We start from the raw sequence: 23,859 nt of genomic DNA, 5'->3' as shown, positions 1-23,859 counted from the left end.
AAAGAGTGGGCTTTGCCACATGACACATTCAAGACAGAACAGGATAGTTTTGATAACTCTTGGTAGGAAGTCAGTTAAATATGAATATTTAAGTACTTGGATAAACTTTCTGACACAACTCAGAAAGTAAACAAAAACTTATAGTACTGTAGTTTTGAAACGAGGCTTGAGATTTCACTAATCTGCCCATGCTGTGTTCTGGATTAGAAGGGAGATTGACTCTTCATATACAAATGATGACATGCTTTATCATTGGGGCCACTGCTCATCTGCAACAAATGGTGGTGGTGGGCTCAGCAAGAGCTCATGGATGTAGTGAGCCATCCAGCCACTGCAATTAAATGTATCCACATCAGCCTCCCGGCCCGGGCGCGGACTGGAGGCTATATATAAAGGGGTCGGCAACCGCTCGTGGTTGTCATCACCAACACCTAACTGAGTGTTGTGTGTTCTGTGATCACTGCTGTAGTAAGCCCCCAGTATCCCCTCTATTATCCCTGGTAGGTTCCCGTATTCCCTGCACCACAATGGCTATACATTGTAGGTAAGAGATTCCTCATTTTATGGTTTATTTGTAAAGTAGTAGAGATGAACTACGTGGGGATTTAGCTTTCTACTACTGGGTTCACCCAAGAGGTACAGTTGTGTAGTGGTTAGAAATACATAATTTTGTGCACCCATCACAAAGTTAAAAGAAAATAAATTGCTTTTAGACCTTTCAGTATCTTGTCATTTAAGTCAATAAGTTTCAGTCTTCTGTACAATTTCAGGGCATTCATCAGGACTTCAGTACCCTACAATTCTCCCTAATGTATCTTGTATCCTAGTTATATTGTTCAGTTGGGGATGGAATTGAAAGGAAGTAGATACAAATCTGTTGCCAGGGTAAAGAGACTATGGGCCTGATTTAGATCTTGGTGGACATGTTACTCCGACACAACGGTGACAGATATCCCATCTGCCGAAATATAAATACCATTATATCCTATGGGATTTATATTTTGGCGACGGGATATCCATGGGAACTGTCAAAGTACATTTAATCAAAATCCAATGAGAAAACTTTCTCCATTAAAGATAGTAGTACATATTTTTTCATGATTAAGCAAAGTAGTAGTTATGACTCTTTCTTTATAGCTTTCAGATATGTCCTACATCTATAAGGATTATTGAATCCTAAGTGTATACCCTTAATGGATGGAGTGAAATCCATACCAGATATCTTTATGAGATGGCTCGATTATTCCCAGACCTCATAAACCACTGCCCCAACATATGTAAATCCTAGTGGGGCAAAACACAAAGGTTAATATACTTATGAGTAATTTACATGTCTAAGTTTACTCTTACACTTTTGAGTAACTTCTTTGGGCAATTGACAAAATCCAAGTCCTATAAGTCAAGCATAAACTGATTTAATCCTGCCGGGAGATCACAAAAATTCCAGCTGCTAGCTCCAAATTCCTCTACCTCTCTCGCAACAGTATAGCTGTGAGAATGTTAGAGGCCCAGGAAGGGAAAGGGGAATTGGATGAGAGAGAAGGAGCTGATGGTTTTTTTTCTGAAGTGGTTGTTGATCCGTGCTTTCTCGGGGGAATCGTTCCTCCCTAGATGGTATGCCACGGTTGATTCCATAATACAGGGGAAGATATGGCTGTCTAATGCCTCCCCCTTGTGTCTTCCCCAAGGCCTCTTGAGAGCAATATATTCCTAATAATCCCTCTTTCTTGCTTTTGTTGCTTTCCCTCTCTCTTGCTTCTGCAATGTGTGCGTTATTTCTTCTGTATTGTCCCTGAAAGGAATACAATCGTTATTGTAACTATGCTAATTCACCAGGATAACTTTAGTATGATAAATGGGAGTTGGAACCATGTACCTACTGGAATTTGTTTTGACTCCAGTGTTATAAACTCTTCCTTGCTAAAAATACCTCATGTCAAGTATGTACACTCTTATTCCACAACAATATTAGGCTGCACTTTATCATACAATATGATGTGTTTGTCACACAGTATTATTCACGTATCAATCGTACTTTGCTTTTTCTCACTCAGTACTATGCTATCTTTCACACATAGCATGAATAACATGCTTGTACATTAGCAATCTTGAACCATTTATTGTAACCTTCGAATACAAACATGTGTGCACATCAACAGATAAATTACATGTGTCCAGACAAACTGTAATGCTTAATTTTACAACATTGTTTTGCCAAAGTGCGATCTCCAAATTGTATCTCCTTTCTTTTCATGTTGGCGACTTCTTGAGGAGAATGGTGCCTAACTAGGTAAGAGCAAGATGTCACTTGCATGCTTATGAAATGCTGTGCATTACCACCTTGTAAAGGGCAAGGTTGTTAATCCTTTTCTTTTCTTTCGCAGGTCAAGAGAGGCATTAAAAAAAGCCTCCACAGGAAACTGTGTGGGTCAAGATGGAAAAGTGCATCAGCAGGAAATTCGTCAGAGCAGACACAGGATGACGACCTCCTTGGAAGTAAGCCGAACAGAAAGCAACTCCTGGAGTATAGGCGGGGCCTTAAATAGTGGCAGTGCCCAACAATGGCTTCCAAGTCTCACGAGATGTTCTAATCTTGCGAGACTTCGAGTGTCCAGGGATTATGTGTTCAGGAGACAGTGGCCCCATTATGCCTATTGGTATGCCCAGGGTTGTATGTGGTGGCATGAATGAGGGCTCCTGGCTGTCCTGCTAAGCTGAGTTCCTCTCTCTGGGCCTCCGGGCCCGACAGTAAATTTACTCAAAAGTGGAGACCTACATGTCTCCAAACCCTGAAACAAAGTTTCAAGTGTAAGTTACAATTGACAAAAATAAACAGTAGTAAGTCCATTACTACACAAGTCCAACCACTGGCACTGCAACACTCTCCAAAAGAAAATAAAGGTGGAAGAGACTTGAAATAAAACTCATAGGAATTAATGTTAAATTAAATTAAACTATTTAAAATAGTTCAAATATCAATAGACTTAATTTATCATAAAAATAAATATATAAATAGATCCTATTTATTATTGAAGTATCAAATATTTTAACAACCTTTTAAGAATTTGCAAATAATTAACGTTTTTTATAAAAAATAATTAAATTACTGTTTAATTAATTTTATATATCGTTTTTAATAAGTCTTAAATGCGTAAAAAAGCATGTCATTTTTCACATAAAGGTGGGAATTTATATATTATATTAATATACAATTCAGAACAATATGTTTAGCTTTAGAAATAATTGTAATTTAATTTAATATATTTACAGATTTTATCCCCCAAAAATCTGCATGTTGCCAAAGAATAACTCTAGGTGACTAAGTACACGTAACTATAATTTGCACCCCCACCATGCACAGTCATGTCATCAATAATGTAATTTCAAATGTTGCAGGGATGTCATCAGTGATCTTATAGAACATGTGATGCAATATGAAGGGTAATTTGCTGTGCATGGTGAGGGCGTTAGTCATAGTTACCTTAGAACACAAGTTATTGTTACCCAAGATAACTATGAGTAGCGTATTTTTTTAGTTTGGAACATTACGTTGTCACTGACATTTTCACCTAACTATAACGTCACTTTAACTTTTGTTTTTTATCTTGACTTTCTAGAGTTTTTTTAACGTAAAGTTATTTTATTACCATATGTAAAGCCAACACCCCACTCTGCATGGCCTTCGGTCTATGGCCAGCCCCGCAGTCAACACTCCTTGAGAAGCCCCCCTCGTGCACAGTCGTGTGCATCATGAGTGTGGCTGGGCCCTGAGTCCTATCCATTGTGGGCAGCCAACCCCACTCCACACATGGCCTTCTGACATGCACAGCATGCAGTTGGTCTCGCAGGTCCTGGACACACTCAGCTAGACCCCATCCCCTGGGGCCAATTTGCCAAAACAAATTGGAGAGGGGCAATTGGCCCTCTTCCCTGAGCCTTTGTAGGAAACTGGGACACCATCCCCAGGGCTTGTATTTTTTTTTACTAAGGGGAGGGAGTACGCAGCTCCCCTCCCTGAACATTTGCAAACCTTAGGGATCCCATCCCCTGGGCCCTTTTTTAAATGAACCCCATCTCCCGGGCCTTTCTTTTTTTTTTTAAATGAAGGCATGAGCATCCCCCCTCCGGAAGCCTTTATGGCCCCAGGGGCCCCCATGCCGTGGAGCCTTTATTTTATATGGGGAACATGTGGACCCCACCTTTTGGGGTCCCAGAGACCATATCTCCTGGGGACTTCTTTTTTAATAAGGGTAGAGGTGTGCAGCCCCCCTTCCCAGGTCTTTACATCCACAGGGACCACATCCCCAGGGCCAAAATATATATTTAGCCAGGAGGAGGCATGCGGTCCCTCCTTTTCCCAAGCCAATAGTGACCCCTTGGATCCCTCCTGTGTGGGTGCCCCAGTGCCCACCCAGGAAACCCACCACGTTGTTGGGGTTGTGGGGAGAGCCCCAGGGCCCCCGTGGCCCTATCAGCTTCCTGCTAGGGGTGGGCGGAATTTGATAAGTTGCGCTACGCAAAGCTCTCAAAACGGTACAAAATCTCTGCCAGTATGCAAAAGTTCAGCGAGCACATGGAATTGCTTGTTCCGCATGTTCGCAATGCTTTTTTCCTGTTCGCAAACGCTGTTTGCCTGCTTGGGGAGAAATATCTCGCAAACACGCATTTTGAAAGCATGAACAAGCAAAAAATTCCACGGATCGCGGAACTTTTGGCAATTCCCTATTTTCTGCGGAACGCCAAATTACCCAAATTCCGCAAGCGGAATGGAATTTACCGCCCAGACCTACTTCCTGCATACACTCATCCTGGGTGTTGCGGGAACCAGGATTGCTACTGCATGGCGGGAGCAGCTATTTGCGCTTGCTCCCACCAGTCAGAGGCAGTCTGAGTTTCCTTGCCTGCAAGAGCATGGGCAGGAAACTAAAAGTCTGCTCCCACTTGACTGGAGCAATTCCAAAGCACCTACCTGTTAGAAGCAAACTTGGCTTCCTGCCCGTGCTCATGCAGGTAGGGAAACTACTGTGTTCTGTGTTGCGCTCTCTGAGACACAGTGTGAATGCGGGCCCCGGAGGATGGGGTTCCCAGGGACTTTTAAGGCTTAGTGAGGGTAGGGCCATGTGCTACCCTTCCCTATAGTTAGATGTTGGCTCCAGGGGATGGTGTCCCTGGGGCTCATTTGTGGCTCAAAGAGGGGGCCTGTGCACTCCCCCCTTTTACATTTGTTTTTCAGCCCCAGAGGATGGGACCCCTGGGGTCTATGAAGGCTTGGGGAGGGGTATCACACCCACCTCCCTGTTGAAACTGTGCCGGGCCCGGGGGTTGGGGTCCCTGAATTATAGGTTCCCCAGGGCTGTAGTCGGCCTGGGGAGGCCATATGCCCCATCCCTTATTTTTAAATTTTGGCCATGGAGGATGGGGTGCGGGCCTTGATGAGGCTCGGGGATGTGGGCTATATATTACACGCCCCTTTGTTATTCATAGAGGCCACCGGCCGGCATTGCAATTTTTTTTAAATGCTACGATCCCACAGGACCCTTACGGGATTGTGGTATTTATTTTTATTTTTATTTTGCCACGGTGGACTCCATGAGGGCTAAAGAGGTAAGGTACACCTACTCTCCTCCGTTATATATTTTTTTCAACTCGGGACAGAGGACTAAATCCCCAAGTCCTGTAATGGCTGCTTGTAACATTTTTCAATTAGAGCGCTCACCCTTACAGGAGCAAGTTGGCCCAAGGAAGGAAATAAACCCTGGACCAATCAGAATGCTCTATTTCTTTGAATTGGTTTCGAGGGACTATGTGAGAGTCCCTCAAACCCAACCTCCCAGATATACAAATATTTTTGATCCTCAATTTCTCAAAAACTAATAAGTAAAGGGATGTGGAAAGGGGATTCTGTACTTAGGCAGACATCTTTCATATTGGGTAAAGGTGTTGGGCACTAAAGGGGAGGCATTTGCTATTTCCACTCTAATCTAACCAAATTAGAGAAGGTATTGGACACTAAAGGGGTGATAATTTACTATTCCCACTCCATTCTAAACCAATTTGAGGAAGGTGTTGGACACTAAAGGGGTGACATTTATTATATTGGGGTAGGTGTTGGATTCTAAAGGGGTAACATTTACTGGCCACACTCCATTCCAAACAATTTTGGAGAAGGTGTTGGACACTAAAGTGGTGACATTTACTATTATGACTCCAATCTAGCCATATTGGGGAAAGATGTTGGACACTAAAGGGAGAGCATTTACAATTCCTACTCCTGTCTAACAATATTGGGGAAGGGTGTGGACACTAAAGGGGTGACACAGACTATTTCTATCCCCTTTAAAAATGTATTATGCTTCAAATGACTAAAAACTCACACCTTCCATCATATTTTAACCCTCTTGTTTCTTGTCTGCATTAACATCTCAATGCTCATTTACTTCAGCCTGCTCTTCAGGGAAGGCTTTAAATTCATCAGCTCCTTTTCCACCAAAATGGCTTTCAGGAGTGCTGTTGTTCACTAGAACACTCTGGGGGTTGCTAGGGAGTTACCTGACTGTGTTATTGTTGGAAGTGCATTTGACTTGATGTCAGAATGTTTTACTGAAATAAGTGTTTAGCTTTCTACAGCACTAACCATAACTTCTATGACAAAAATAACCCTCACATTTTGCTAATTTCTAAAATAAATATTTTAAGCTTTGATTCTATCAAGATGACTTCAGGTGTACAACACATTTGTCATAAATACAGAATATTAGCAATCTAATTGTTCATTTGAACACTCAGGGAAACTGAAATTGATCACTGGGGAGTTAACTTACAAGCTTCTGCTGGTGTGCTGGTGTTGGAAGCACTGCATATCACTCTGCATTTCAGAATGTTGTACTGAAATTGATGAGGAAGATATTTGAGAACGTATAGAAAATGTGTCCTCATTTTAGTTTTCTAGAGCCCTAACCACAATTCCATTGCTAATAAGAATCCCCTGATTTTGTTTACTCCTAAAGGGGGAAATGATTTAGATTTTGGTTTGATTACATCGAGATAGCTTCAGATGTCCCATATTTTTGTCACATATACATAATGTTTGCACACTACTTGTTCATCAGACCACTGTGGCAAATTGCAGTTAATTACTAGAGAGTTAGCCCACAGACTGCTTTGGGTGTTAAAAGAACATGTTTCACTTTGCCTCTCAGAATAATTTATTGAAATTGATAAGAAAGTGTACCCTCATTTGAACTTGAAGAGCCATTACAACAATTTCTTTGTTAAAAACAACCCCCTCATTTTGTGCATTTCTAAAGGAAATGCTTCATTTTTTACAGCTTAAATTTCATCAAACTTTCATCAGGTGTGCCCGTTTTTGAAAAGAATCAAGAATGTTAGTGCTCTAGTTGTTCATTATTGCACCATCAGTTGATTCCCCACAGTTCAGCGGTGGGGAATCAACTGACAGGTGGCTGCTGCTGTTGGAAATACTTGTTTTACTCAGAATATCAGACTGTATTATCATATGGCTGAGGAAGCTAGTGTGATCTTATAGAAAATGTGCCTCATTTTAGCTTCTGGACCACGTTCCATAACCTCAGTGAGAAAATCATGAGAGTAAACAGGTTCCTTTCAAACGTGGTTCATTCAATTGCAGGAGAGCATCAGCATTATTCAGAGGATAAAATCACCATAGAGCACACCACACCAAAGTAAGTATGGTACCACCAACAAATGATTTATATTGTGACTAAAATCTGTTATCATCCTTTGAATGTGCTACTTTTTGTGGCCCTCAAAGCCTAGTATTCAACATGATGCATTTCAATGCGGACTATGTAGTCAAGCCGTAATAGATACCACAACCTGCTGTCCATAATACTGCCGGCAAATCAAGAGAAGATCCTTCTGAAACTACCCTCGCCCCAAAATCCCTTTTGGGTGAGGGTGTGCTCACCTTTCCTCTTTTTATTAATTTTCAGGATACAGTGACCAGGTCCGTGAGTCCTGTAACGGCGGCAACAACATATTGTTCAGGTGGTGGTCAGCCAGTCAGGATTGACTAGCTCTGATTAAAGTCACCAATCAGAGCATATCTGAACAGTCCAGAGATCACTTTTTTAACCTCTTCATGAGCCCCCATGAACTCCTTTAACAGCAATTTTCTCAAAAACGGATTTAGACCAAGTAATAACAAGCATTAGCATAGCCAATAGGTCTCGCCTTTGGACATTATAAGTGTTTAGCCATGCAACAGTTGATGTTGCACCAAGGGTCTTGTGCTGCATAATTAAATACTTATAAGGACCCAAAGGCGAGACCTATTGGCTATGCCAATGCTTGTTCTGTGAAAAAGCATTTATATCATTTTTTTTTGTTTTGTGTGTTTGTGGTTTATATGACGGGGAAAAAAAGTAACTTTGCAATTATGCACTAACATTGCCAACAGAGGAGTTGTTTCTGTTACCCAAAGTACAGTGGACATCTGGTTTGTCAACATTACCGGAGCCGAGAGCTCACCATGGGATAATATTTTAAAGCCTGGCTGCCTAATGTCTGGCAGCACTGACCCACATTACTCTTATCTGAATTCCAGGGCTACACACCTCAAACAAGAAAACAGAAATGTATAAAAGGGATGCGCAAGGCTATGTTTTGGTGCACGTGTGTATGTGTGAGTACAACCAGAGCCATGAAGACAGCATCCTTGATTTTAAAAGGTACAAAAGCTTCACTCAATTGCCCTGCAGCTGCTTACGCAGCATCGACGACCCTGTTATTTGTTGTATGATATGTGGATTCATTTGTATTTTTTTACATGATAGAATTCACAGGCTAACAGTTTGCAGAACAATGCTAAGTGACGTTTCCTATTGGCCTTAAGCTCTTCAAATAAAACCAAGCCGGTGCCTCTTGAAGCATTTCCATAAAAGTTTGTGGGTTCTGCCAGGACATCGGTGTTCTGCAGCCCTTTAAAGCAACTCAGTGCAAAATGTTTTTCTGATAATACTAATTGCCTTATTTGGACACAAAATAATAAAGTTATTTTGTAAAAATATATGAATGTTTATTTGTGTTGCTATAATCGTTTATTTCCGTTAATTGCCATAGAGAGGAGATTTCCACTAGCATGTACTGAAGAGGATGTGGCATAATGGCAACCTTTATGTGCTATGGTGCTGGGGAGCAAGGTTCTAGTCTGACTTGAGCATATTATCCATTATCTTCTTCTGAAAACAAGGTGCGCACGCATTTCAAATAGATTCCAGTGCAAAATTGCCATATGCTACAGCAAAACTGACAATCATCTTAACTGCAAGCCCTGTTTCCGTTTGTTAGAGGATGGCAAGTATTGGATTCACTGCAGCTTACAACCAAATGCAAATTGTAGAAAAGTTAAAGTGACCGTGAATTGAAAGCAGCAGCTCGCGTGTGGGAAGTCTGACAGATTGCACACTGCGCGCTGCTGCTCACGTAGGCCTTTTCACATGCATGAGCGTGTGAAAAGTCCAGAGCTATTCCAAGAGGTCATTTTACTAGAGCAGCGCATGCGCTGATCTAGGCTCGACCTAAAAAAGCACACTCTCTGAGTAAAGTTCTTTTTTTCCAATTAAATTTGGTGTAATTCCGTTCAGTGTGGGAAGTAACTTTGGAAATCACCATTATGCGGCCCCTCTTTTTTTCTAGGTCCCCGATTGATGGATCACCCTGAAACTTTCCAGGAAGAAGCTGAGGGGGATTAACTTTAAAAAAAATGTTTATTGAGGATTCAGCAAACGGCACCAAAGTTTTTAGCAAAATAAAACCTTCTCATCCTGTGGGAACTCTCATCTCACTAAAACTACACACTGGTGATTACCACTGTGTAATATGTATTATTAATCACCAAAATAAAAACCTAAAAATAATAGATAGTTATATAAACATATATGAGTCAAAATAAACTATCCATATCAAGACCATAGTAGGTTGAAATGCATCTGCATTTGAGCTACTTTATATTTATAATAAATGATTAAATTACCTTCTTGTGTGTCATGCTCTTTGTTAAGAGATTTGTGATGTATCATTTTGCACTGGTCATCCAACATGGGTACCAACATTAACAGCCCAACTTAAAGACCAACATTGCTTAGTGATATGAAACCAACAGTTGCTCTCCACAACACAAACTAATTTGAAATCAGATCACTCATACCAATAGAGGAGTACTGTACCACTGGAACCGGAGGATTGCATTGTGGCAGGAGTCTTCCAAGGTAAGTAATAAAAATAACAGAGCAGAAAGATAATTCTCGTTTCAAACAGGAGTAACAAATATCAGCAATTGGATTTTCGAAACCTAGCATTGAATAACAACTAGCAAAAAGAAGGGAGATTAATAAAATGGATCTCAAACATAAATTCAGCTATTTGGAAAGATTATATAAAATGTGAAGTAAGAGTTGGTGTGGTAAAATGAAATTTTTGAGTAGAAACCCCAATTAGTATGGGCTAGTATTGCTGGTTTTAAAACACTGGGGAACAGTTGTTCCGACAGTCTCTCTGACCCATGAAGAAGGCAAAATTGGCTAATTCCTTTTTAAAAATCTAATTAGGCCATTATATGTGGTGCAGGACCATATTCCAAAAGCATAGCAACTTGTGAACTGCAGCACATATTGTGCCATCCACTAGCTCAAGAAGGAAAGCTGAAGACAACCCTCCTTTAAAGAAAGGTTTCCTATGGTTAAATGTTAAGTAAGTCACCACAATGACGGCTTTTAGCCCACTGGGTGGATTGCCTAGTATTTGCAAGTGGAACATGTAAGAATTTAAGGTTGGAATATTCTAACAGTGACTAGTCCCCAAGAGCTATTTCACTAGATAGGTGTTTAGCAGTTTCCATTAGAAGAACTAAAGTTCAATTAAAATACTATCGTCCTGATTTAGAGTATGGTTGAGACCGAGTCCGCTTTCTGCCAAACTGATGCTCTCTCCACCTCATTTGGGGCCTGATTACGATGGCGGACGGACTTCTGTCGGTCCGCCATTGTCCCGGGGATGGGGCCGGCTGCCCATAAGGTGGCGGTCGCACGTATGGCATTACAATGCAGGCACCACCATGGCGGCCCAAGTGCCATGTTTTCCATTGTGGCAGGTGCTGCTGGCTGCAGCACAAGCTGCAATGGAAAAAATGCAAGTTTTGCATTTCAATGCGCTACGTGGCAGGCACCACGCGGTGCCTGCAACATGGTGCAGGGAAATGTAAGGTGCCCCCCCAAGTGCAAAACCGAACTGCCCCTGCTCAAGGGGGGTCTGCAACGGTCCCCCAAAGTCCATCCCCGCCCGCCTTTCCATGGCAGATGTACCGCCATGGAAAGGCTTGTGGGGATGGACCATCAAAATTCCAACAGGGGTGCCTGGTAGGCACTGTCAATCAATCAATCAATCAATGACATTTATAGAGCGCGCTACATACCCGTAGGGTCTCAAGGCGCTGGGGGAGGGGGGGTGCCGCTCCTGCTCGAACAGCCATGTCTTCAGCTTCTTCCTGAAGGAGAGGTGGTCTCGGGTCAGGCGCAGGTCGGCCGGGAGGGAGTTCCAGGTCTTGGCGGCCAGGTAGGAGAAGGACCTTCCTCCTGTAGTCGCTCTTCGGATGCGGGGGACGGCGGCGAGGGCGTGGTTGGCTGATCTGAGGTGGCGTTTGGGAGCGTAGAAGTTGATGCGGCTGTTGAGGTAGCTCGGGCCTTGGTCGTGTAGGGCTTTGTGTGCGTGGGTGAGGAGGCGGAAGGTGATTCTTTTGTTGACGGGGAGCCAGTGAAGGTCTCTCAGATGTCCGGAGATGTGGCTGGTTCGTGGGATGTCGAGGATGAGTCTGGCTGAGGCGTTCTGGATCCGCTGGAGTCTCTTCTGGAGCTTGGCGGTGGTACCGGCGTAGAGGGCGTTGCCGTAGTCCAGTCGGCTGGTGACGAGGGCCTGGGTGACGGTCTTCCTGGTCTCGGTGGGGATCCACCAGAAGATCTTCCGTAGCATGCGTAGGATGTTGAAGCACGCCGAGGAGACGTTGTTGACTTGCCTGGTCATGGAGAGGGAAGAGTCCAGGATGAAGCCCAGGTTGCGTGCATGGTCTGTCGGTTTGGGTGCGGTGCCCAGGGCGGGAGGCCACCAGGAGTCGTCCCAGGCGGAGGGTGAAGAGCCCAGGATGAGGACCTCCGTCTTGTCAGAGTTCAGTTTCAGGCGGCTGGTCGTCATCCACTCGGCTACCTCTTTCATCCCTTCGTGTAGGTTGGCTCTGGCGGTGGCGGGGTCGTTGGTCAGGGAGAGGATCAGCTGGGTGTCGTCGGCGTAGGAGATTATGCTGAGGTTGTGTTGTCGTGCGATGGCCGCGAGGGGGCTCATGTAGACGTTGAAGAGGGTGGGGCTCAGAGAGGATCCTTGAGGGACGCCGCAGATGACTTCGGAGGCCTCTGACTTGTATGGTGGTAGGCGGACTCTCTGAGTTCTTCTGTCGAGGAAGGAGATGATCCATTCCAGTGCCTTGTCCGGGATTCCGACGTTGCTGAGGCGCTGTACTAGGGTGCGGTGGCAGACAGTGTCGAATGCCGCGGAGAGGTCTAGGAGGATGAGGGCCGCTGTTTCTCCGTTGTCCATCAGGGCTCTGATGTCATCGGTGGCGGCGATGAGGGCGGTCTCGGTGCTGTGATTGGCTCGGAAGCCAGACTGTGAAGGGTCGAGGGATCCATTCGTCTCGAGGAAGGCGGCCATCTGCTTGTTGACGGTCTACTCGATGACTTTGGCTGGAAACGGGAGGAGCGAGATGGGGCGGTAGTTCTTGAATTCGGTGGGGTCCGCTGTTGGTTTCTTGAGTAGAGCGCTGAGTTCGGCGTGTTTCCAGCTCTCTGGGAAGGTGGCGGTGTTGAAGGATGTGTTGATGATGTCTCGCAGGTGGGGTGCGATGACAGCGTCGGCCTTGTTGAAGACGTGGTGAGGGCAGGGGTCGGTTGGTGATCCGGAGTGGATGGAGTTCATCGTGCGGATGGTGTCTTCGGTGCTGATCGGGGTCCAGGCGTGGAGGGTGGTGGTGGGGGGTGGTTGTTCGGTCATGGTGTACGTTGGTTGGTTGTTGAAGCTGTTGTGTATGTCCGCGATCTTGTTGTGGAAGTATGAAGCGAGGGAGTTGCAGAGGTCTTGCGATGGGGTGATGTCGTTGTTTCATGCGCTGGGGTTGGATAGCTCTTTCACGATGTTGAAGAGTTCCTTGCTGTTGTGTGCGTTGTTGTCCAGCCGGTCCTTGAATGCAGTTTTCTTGGCGGCGCGGATCAGCTGGTGGTGCGTCCGAGTGGCCTGCTTGAGGGTGGTCCTGTTGTCCGGTGTAGGTTCCCTTCTCCAGACTTTCTCGAGGGCTCGGCAGTTCTTCTTGGAGCTCTTGAGTTCGTCGGTGAACCACGGGGCTTTCTTGCTGCCGGGTCTGCTGGGCGGGGTCCTCAGCGGTGCGAGCTCGTCCGCGCAGTTGCTGATCCACTTCGTGAGGTTGTCGGCGGCCTGGCTGGGGTTCCCTGAGCTGGCAGGAGGGTGCTGGCTCAGGGAGGTGGCGAGCTGGTCTGCTGAGATCTTGTTCCAGCTTCTGCGGGCGGCCTGTTGCTGGTGGTGGTGGGTCGTCGTTCTCTTGAAGGTGAAGTGGACGCAGCTGTGGTCCGTCCATTGAAGCTCTGTGGCGTGGCTGAAGTTGATGTCTGTGCTGGAGGAGAAGACTGCGTCGAGTGTGTGTCCGGCGAGGTGGGTGGGGGTGGACACCAGCTGCTTGAGTCCAAGATTGGCGAGGTTGTCGAGCAGGGTGCTGGTGTTGCGGTCGTTGTTGTTCTCCAGATGGAAGTTGAGGTCTCCCAGGAGGATGTAGTCAGCGGAGGGGAGGGCATGCGGGCTGACGAAGTCGGCGATGTCCTCGCTGAATGGGGTGCGTGGTCCCGGGGGTCGGTAGATCAGGGTGCCTCTGAGGGTGGTGTTCGGGTTGGTGTGGATCTGGAAGTGCAGGTGTTCGGCGCTGGTCAGGGTGTTGTCGGTGCTGGTCGTGAGACGGATGGTGTTCCTGTGGATGATGGCGATGCCTCCTCCCATCTGGTTGGCGTTGCGGTCCCTCCGGGCGATCTTGTAGCCCTCTGGGATGGCGATGGCGATGTCGGGAGCTGAAGATGCGTTCATCCAGGTCTTCCTGAGGAAGGCAACGTCAGGGGCTGTGGCGTCTAGGAGGTTCCAGAGCTCGATGGCGTGTCTGTGGACGGAGCAGGTGTTGAGCAGGATGCACTTGAGGTGGGTGCTGCTGGTGTTTGACTTGGCGGGTGCTGGAGCGAGGCATGCCACCATGTATGGGTTTATGAGGGCCTCTTCAGCACCAGTGAGATCAAGGAGCCCGTCAGATGCATGGCGGTTGCAGTTTTCGACTGCCACGGTACGGCCCACATTATAATATGGCTGTTTCCCCCGTACTGGCCAACACTATCGGACCCGTCTTTGCACAAAGGAGAAGGCTGCAATTTCAACTCACCTCCCCGGGCTGTAGAGACTCACTACCGCCACTCTCCCGCCGCCCTGCTGGTTCTTGACATCTGACAGCGGGGCTGCCGAGCGGAGCGAGGCGAGGGGCTGCCTACAACTCCCGGCAGCCCTCGAGGTCTCCAGCCCCACCGTCAGCACGCCGCGCCAGGAGGCGCATAAAGGGCGTCACTGCTGCAGCAAGCTGTGACACGCTGTTTCCCCCGTACTGGCCAACACTATCGGACCCGTCTTTGCACAAAGGAGAAGGCTGCAATTTCAACTCACCTCCCCGGGCTGTAGAGACTCACTACCGCCACTCTCCCGCCGCCCTGCTGGTTCCTGACATCTGACAGCGGGGCCGCCGAGTGGAGCGAGGCGAGGGGCTGCCTACAACTCCCGGCAGCCCTCGATGGAGACACATGCGGACATCCACGCAATTTCGAACACAGTGGACCTTTCAGTATCCTCTTAAATGACAGACTCGCAATTGACTGAGGATCTTGAGCACACCCCGGACATCTTTGCAAGCCCGCAGCTACCTCGAAATGAACTCACACAGACTGAAATAAAAGGGATAAGGGAAGGGGCAAACCCTAAACATCCAACATACAACGAAACTCAATCAGAAAACACCGTAAATACAGTCGTTGTAACCTCCGAACCTAACTCACACCCTAAACTTAGTGAGCCAAATAAAACTCAAAAACAGGTTAATAATAAATCTACTGCAGCCACAGAATTCAACAGTAATACTAACCCCGATGTAGTGATGATCGAAGACCACAACGACGGAGTCAACTGCAATCAAATTCACCAAAAAAACCCAGTTCCACCACTAGCAATAAATCTTAATAATGATAAGACAACATCCTTACTACTAAAAGAAATAGCAGGAATAGTCAACTACCAGCTACAACCCATCCAAAAAAGCTTAGAACTTATAGAGAAGCAAGTAGCAATACTAATAGCTATCTCAAAAAAACCTACAAACTCAACAACTCAAGTTTCCCTATCCATGGCCGGGCCTAAACCTTCAGTGGGTAACATCAGGCTCACTAACAATTCAAAACAACCAGTAAGTAACGCGGCTACAACAAACACCTCAACTGTAAACACAGGACACTTAGTAAAAAATTCAAACAATCTAACTCTTACAACACAAACTAAGCCCCCACAAGATCCTCCTAAAACAGTTCCAGGCCCACAAAACTTACCATCAGCGAGCGCTCCTATAGAAAAAGCCCCTCCAGCTTTTGTCCCCCCTAGCCTACCCGCTTTAACTACTCCCCAGCTTGCTCAGACACAGAGCCATACTAACAAACCAGAACGACCAAAAAAAAGATGGTATAAACCAGTAAACCTCCCACCGGAGGCAGCTCCTTATGTAGCTATCCTAACAGGGGTCCCAGAACTAAGCAACGACGCTGACGAACCAACTTGGTCCCTGTTAAATAAAACTCGCCACTGGCTGAACAACAACAGACCTAACCACCCTAACAATACTACCAGAATCATAACGGTGAAAAGAGCTTCATGGATAGGCCATCAACCGAAAACCATTCTCGGCGACTGCATAATAGTCAACTTTGAAAATCCTCATGCTGTGGATTACGTATGCACGTGGAATTCATCGGATAACAGTGGAGGAATAAACGTAAAACGTTTATCTTTCTTCTACCCCCGACATAGCTACCGCTCCGAGGACCCTAACTGGCCATCAAACTGGTCTTGGAACCAGACTGATTATGGACAGAGAACCTGGAACCAGGGTGACTGGGGTTATGGTACCAACCAAAGAAGCAGGTCTCAGGAAGATTGGGGGCACGACCATAAAAACCGGGGCGACTGGAGCATTTATGGCAGGAGAGCACAGCAACTTCCATACAGGGAACCATGGTCTGGAATACCAACTTTCAACAGCTATAGCTGTTTAGAGATGGTCGACTGACCATCACTACAGACCCATTTCACGATCCCTTTGCTTAATAATAGAGTCCCACCAAACAACTTAGTTAACCACTTCAAAAGTAACATATCTAATAAAGACCACCTTGCATTAAAAATCGGGTCACATGAATCCCCAACGAAGTCAAAAATCCAAACTGAGGTAAACCTGACACAAGAGTTGCAAAGTCCCCCCAGGACTCTTATTAGACAGTCAACAGCATTACAAGGAACACAAGAGGCGCAGGCAATCGTTCTAAACCTGCCATCTGAACCGCAGCCCAGCCAATCGGAAGAAATCGGCACTCAGAAAATGCCAGTTGTTGCAACTCCAGACAACCAGGACAAGAGAGTGTTATTTTGGAATGTTGCAGGCTTAGCGTCTAAACACTCCGAAAAAAGTTTCCTTGAATTAGTCAACTCATATGACGTAATCTGTCTTCAGGAGACGTGGCTCAACAATCCAATTCATCTACTGGGCTACAAAACATTCTTCTCCCAAGCAATAAGATCGAACTCTGGGAGAAGTAAAGGAGGACTAACAGTATACATCTCCAACCTCTGGCCGTGTCATGAAATAACTCTGATAAAATTACACCAGAACTTTCAGATCATTAACCTCCAAGGAACCAACCAAGAGGTTTACACCATCATAAACTTCTACAATAACATGAGCCCTACGGAGCTGATTAAAGCCTTAAATGAAATACTCACTCAGACCAATGATCTTAAAGCAAAGTATGCCAAGGACTCACACACAATAATTTGGGGAGGAGATTTTAATCTCCATATATGTAACAAAAGCGACACCCCCATCTGTGGGATCATAGACGAACAAGGAAACTGTCTAACTCATTTTTCCCACACTTTGGAAGGCAATAACCTACAGGCAATCATGACTGAACTAGATATCGGATTTGCCAACATGGTAAAAACGCCCATAACCCATTTTACTCCAACCTTTCATGGCAGAGGATTCAAAACTTTAATAGATTATATATTAATGTCTGCCAACAAAGCTGCGCGTATCACGTCCTTCGACGTGCATAACAATCCACTTAGTGATCATTTCCCAATAAGTCTGACATATCAAGAACCAGATTACAGAAAGAAAACAGACAAAGCACAACATGGAATGCTTCACCAGGAAGTACTAACACTGGATAGATTAAATGGCTACACTCTCAAATGGAGCAAAATAGACCAGGACTCCATTAACACAAGAATAATTAAAACATGCAGAAACGAAATAGACAAGTGCTTAGATCCCCTTGCCTCCTCTACAGAAATCATGACCAACTACAACGAAATCGTGAAAATTATAAGAAACGAATTAACCAAGCCCAACAAACAAAATCAGAAAAAAAGAAAGGGATGGTTCAACGCAGAGTGTACAAAAGCATATTCCGATTTAAAGAGAGTCTTAGCCAAAAAAGAAAGAAACAGAGGAGAAGTAATCAAACTAAGGAAGGCTTACATGTCAGCAATAAAACAAAGAAAAAAGGACTTAAAATCGAATCTTTGGACCCAATTACTAAAAAGTAGCACTCTAAAAGACAGTGCAGCATTTTGGGAGATAGTCAAAACTCCTTTTTTAACAGGAAATAACGAAGCCCCTTCCTTGGACGTTGCCATCAGTGCGCAAGACTGGGTACAGCATTTCAGAGGGGTTTTTTGTGACGTCGAATCTACAGTCTTAACTTCCCTGGATCCTCTCCCGCAGGTGAAATATCCAATAGCCATACATTTCACGATTAATGAAACAGCAAAGGCTATAAAATCTGCCAAAACAGGTAAAGCACCAGGTCCAGATTCGGTCCCAATGGACCTCTATAAACTCCTACCTGATCCCTGGCCCCCCTTCTCACCAAGGTACTAAACGCAGCAAAGGACACAGACCTCCCCGATTCATGGTCTACTTCGATACTTGTCCCTATTTTTAAAAAGGGTAATAGAGACAGCCCCGCCTGTTACCGCCCCATTTCCCTTCTGGACTCAATCGGTAAAATGGCAGGGCGCATATTGCTTGACCGACTCCAGGAATGGTCAAAAGAACCTGGTATACTCTCAGACCTACAGTATGGGTTTAGGGCAGGACTGAGCACAGTGGATCAAGTCCTAAATTTAACACTACTGGCCGGCAAATATGTCAACGCAAAAAGATCTTGCTTACATCTTGTTTATGTCGACCTTACTGCAGCGTTTGACTGTGTGGAACATTCAAAACTCTGGTCAATAATGCTGCAAATGGGCATCGAATCACCAATAGTCGACTTTCTTCGCGAACTATACACTGGAGCCACGGGAAAGGTTAGATTCGGGACAGGTGGTCAATTGACAGACAGCTTTTCAATACAGAAGGGAGTCAGACAAGGGTGCGTGCTGGCCCCTTTTCTATTCACGCTTTATACTAACGGCCTTGAGTCTGCAATGTTAAAGGACGCAAAAGATCTTCCAGAAGCCGGTCGTCGGCAGATTCCCGTACTATTATACGCCGACGACGCGGTAATTCTCGCCCGAACACCAGTCCAGCTCCAAAGGACCTTAATTAACTATTGCTCCTTCATGACCAGTCTAAACCTAAAAATTAATATAAAGAAAACATATGTGATGCATGCCGGTATCACGGGGAAAAAAGGTAAAGAAAATTTACGTGGATAAACTACCTCTTGAAAGAACAAACACGTACCCCTATTTAGGTGTCACTATCGACGATGCATTCAACTGGAAGGCAGCAGTCAATTCCCGAAAATTGTCCTTCATAAGAGCAGTTGGTGCTTTAAAGGCCTTTTCTCTGCGCCTCGGTAAAAGACCTCCGACCGAGATGATCAAGATATACAAAGCTAAGTGTGTAAGTACAGCCACATTTGGAGCAGGAGTCTGGGGAATAACAAACGTAGAACAATTACAAAAAGTTGAAAACTTTTTTTTTAGATTTTTACTGGCAGTTCCAAGAAGCACAACTACGTATGGATGCCACCTTGAACTCGGGGAGGAATATATTTCTGACATTATTAAAACTCAACCGATTATGCTGTGGCGTAGAATATGGGCAACGGACGCATGCCAGCTCACAAAAACGATAATTCAAGATTGCCTGAAATTAGACAATATGAAAAAGATAAAATGGCTGGCATACGTGAAATCTTTCTTTACGGACATTGGTTTTTCAAGATATTTTGACGACCCCCTATCAGTAACAGATATATCAAAAAAAGAACTAAAAACAATCTGTATGTCGCATCTATCCCAACTACGAATGCAGAGTGAAATAGGGAAACCATCAGTCCAGCACTGCCTACTAAATCAGTTGGTTCCGACCATTCAACCGTACTTACAGTATGATGTAACACAATATGAAAAATTCCTTCTAACCCGTTTCAGGTTTAATCTATACCACTACCTGGTCTTATTTCCTAAACAGAACGATTGGACTCATACTAATTCAGTGTGTCCCTGTGATTTAACATCTTCACAGTCTACAATTCATGTTCTCTTTTTTTGCAAATTTTATACGTCACCACGCAGGCGATGGATAATACCAATATTGAAAGTTCTAAAAATTCGCAGGTGTCGTCCAGCCTACTTGGCATTACAATTTTTGGAAAACAACCTGATAACAAAATCTATCGCACAGTATCTCAAACTGTGTATCAGGCATCGAACTAACTTATGAACCATGACTGAGTAATTTTTATCAGATATGTGATGGACATCCAAAAAACATGCTCTCAAAGTACTGTTTGACCAAGAAAGTTCTGTTTTTTAAATATTTTATTTGCTTTTATGTACTTTTATGGCTTTCAAAAAACGGAAACCGAATAAAGTTTATTTGAATTTGAATTTGAATATGGCGGGCGGAAAATGGCCTCACGATAGTGGTGAATCCACCACCAACAGCCTGTCGGTGGCAAGTTCACCGCCATCGTAATGACCCCCTTAGAGTCAGGTGGACCTTCAGTATGTCAGTGATGGAGACTAATCTATTTTGTCGCTAACATACTGCTCTGACAGCCCAACATAGTAAGGACCGTCGAAGGTTTGGTTGTTTGACCATCCACCCATTTTAGAGTTGATGGTCAAGTGGCCATTCTCACTGTCCCTCTTTGCCAAGTAAATCCTGGCAGTCAGGGGCAGCGAAAACTTCAAAATAACCCTTGTACCGTAGCATAAAAAACTCCCATTGTGTGGGGGGGTCATTCGTTTTTCTATTTTCAAAAACAAAATCCCACTTTGGGATTTTGTTTTTTTAAATAAAAATGTAAAAGTGATAAAATCACCTAAGAAAGGTAGCAAATGAAAGAAATATAAGAAATGTCTGCTGGGCTGGAGAATAGCTCTAAATTCGGAGTGCGGTTACTCCATTAGGGACCATGTTGACACTTGCCAGATCATTGTTAAGTGTAAACTAAGATGTAGGGAAGAGAACTTGTGATCCCAGAACACACTGTAGCCATTCTGGCTCCATCTCAGTGTGAGTGGGTGCGGGTCACAGAGGTTGATGAGGAGGGAACTGATAATTTTTCCAGACACACACCCAGATAGGCCATCAGCCTTCTTAATGGACAGAAAGATTCTGCCATGTTAGATTTCACTAGGCATGATGCTCTCTATGCTAGATTACAGTAAAGCAAACTGGTTGTGTTGAAAAAGAGGGAGGATTTGGTGCTGACAACTTTGTGCTTATTGGTTAGGGAGTATTCAGTAAACACCCTCACCCTCTGGAGAGTGAATTGTTCAACAGTGGCACTTTATCCCACCATATCAGGACACCTCTGCACTGTGGAAAAAGATAAAAAGAAAAAGCCTGCTGTCTGTGCCCTGTGTAGTGAATTGAAGGGCTGGGCCTGCTCCCACCTGTATCCACAGGTAAGTGGAATTTAAGGGTCTGTTGGACGACCTTCTGTGTGGCTAAAGTGACATAAAAAGCTGCAAGAGGCCTTTGTGCTTGAGTAACCAGTTGACCAGTTAAAAATGTACCCTGACTTGACACTATAATTGGACCCTACTGTTGCCCTCTGCTCGAATGACCTTTGGCCCATAAGTGCTGCATCTGATGTTCCAAGAGCCCTAGAAGTGACCAAGAGGTGTTACTCACCAGGGAATGAACTATTTGTGACTTTCGGTGACTTTCAGACCTCCAGAGAATCAGTGGGATCTCTCAGCAAAGGTATACAATTTTAAGAGACCATTGTCAGATGCAGCTTACAGGCTTGCCATGCTGGAGTTTTTTAGCTAAAATACAGAAGAGATTAAGTTTGAACGTAGAAATCTTAACCAAACAAAGGCATAAAAAGTCTACAGCTTACAAAAGGACTTCAGCAAGCATAACATTTGAATTTTGCCACTCTGAGCTTTTCTTTCCAAAACCAAAGTACTCAATAGGACCTCGACCAATGAGTATGTGTCTTCAAGGGGACCGCCTTCTATGCAGCTGTCAGCCTTGCCCTGCTGGAGTATTCCAGTGCCAGATAAAAGCCTACAGGCCTGATTTAGATTTTGGCAGAGGGTTTACTCTGTCACAAGGGTGACAAATATCCCATCCGCCTAAATATAAATCCCATAATATCCTATCGGATTTATACTTATGCAGATGGGATATCCGTCACCGTTGTAATCTAAATCAGGCCCTAAGTACTTGATTAAGAGTTTGGCGGATGGGTACTCCATCACAAACACGACAGATATACCGGCCACCTTATTACCACTGCATAAGGATATATTGAACTTTCAATAAAGTGGACATAATATCCGTTACTTTTGTGACAGAGTACGTCTCCGCAAACTCTAAATCTGGCCCCAAGTCAAAAGATAACTTCTTTGATTAGGACCTTGTACTGGGATTAGCTGGACCTTGGGTGCATCACAGTCAGTCTTAACTTGTGTATAGGTTCTGGTGTACCGCATACATAGACGTAATGCTGGGTTTTGGCGCTTTTAAATCTAGAAAAGATTTAAAAATCATATATTTGGTTAGCCTGATTGGATTTTAATAATTTTGTATGAACTTTTATTATACTTTTCTTGTTTTTTAGCAATTTACTGTTTTAACTTTTTCATTGTTTTGGTACTGTTAATTATCTTACACATTTTTCCTAAGTTAAACATGTCTACATTGTTACATAGCTACTAGAATTGAGCCCAGGGTTAAAATTTTGAAACTGTATATCTAAGCCTATGAGTCTGTAGACTTATTCGTTTTGGTGGATTTACATCCAGGTCAGTTAATACACACTTTCTTAAAGATGGAAATTAATATAACTGGAAAAATATATAGTAAAGTAAAAGGAGTCCCTTAAAGACTAAGAATATTTGTCATCCCGAACTTTCTGGATAAAAGCCCTGGACTACTGCAAGAGTGTGGAGATTACAACATGGAGTGTTCCAACGAAGCTCTTGATTAGACATACAAAATAGATTATGTGATAGAGCATAGAAGTTATCTTTCATCTATCTATACAATTTCACCCTGGAAAACATGATTTGTGACATTATTTTACAATAATGACAAATGTGTAATAGGTTATCAAGTTTAAAGAAAATACACAAATGAAGCTTGATTTGGATACTGCATCATAAAAGCATGCAGAATGTTAGGTGTAGGTTTATGATGACACTTAACAGTTGATTAGGTAATGTGAAGATTAACAAATATATTGACATATGTTTTCTTTATGCATAAATGCCTAAATGAATGTAGTAGCAAAACAATAACATAGAAATTTCTATATACAAATAAAATTGTTCATGTATTAGAAAAAAGGTTAATAACACTAGAATGTGCGATGTGAGCACTGACATTTACAAGAGAAATAGAAGCTACACAAGGTGATGTTATAATTTGTGCTTCGTAAAGGTTTATTTTAAATGTTCCTTTCAAATCCTGACTGATGTATTAACCTATAAAGTGTCAAAAGATTTACAACTTATGTGTGAAATGGTAGTGAAGTGTTAATTTTTTTTATGGGTACCTTATACCTACACAATGTATTTGCAAATTAATTAATCTGCCAAATTGGAGAATTTATGTACTGTTTTAAATAATGTGAGATTCATATTTTAGCACAAATTCATTGTGCACAAGCTGAGTTTCATGAACGCCTCAAAGTTTACTTTTCTTTTCTAGTGTGAGTCTGAAGCCTTTGGGAACCTTTTGTAAAGTTTCTACTTGTGTGCTAACACTCAATGATTCTTTTCACATTTATAGCTTCTTGACAAGACTTGCAATAAAATTGTTACGTCTAGAGCACATGCTTTGGAAAGGACTGACAAAGGATAGGAACATGAACTCGCCTATTTCCTAAATGTCACAACCAATCATATGGCTAAAGTACAGTGGTCCTAAGGAAAATGCAGAGTAATGGATTACTTATTTTTCTGGATTTGTATACTTTTACCAACTACATCATG

This window comes from Lissotriton helveticus, chromosome 3_1 (assembly GCF_964261635.1).
Source record: "Lissotriton helveticus chromosome 3_1, aLisHel1.1, whole genome shotgun sequence".
NCBI lineage: Eukaryota > Metazoa > Chordata > Amphibia > Caudata > Salamandridae > Lissotriton > Lissotriton helveticus.
The sequence above is the reverse complement of the archived record's forward strand: the minus strand, read 5'-3'. Positions refer to the sequence as shown.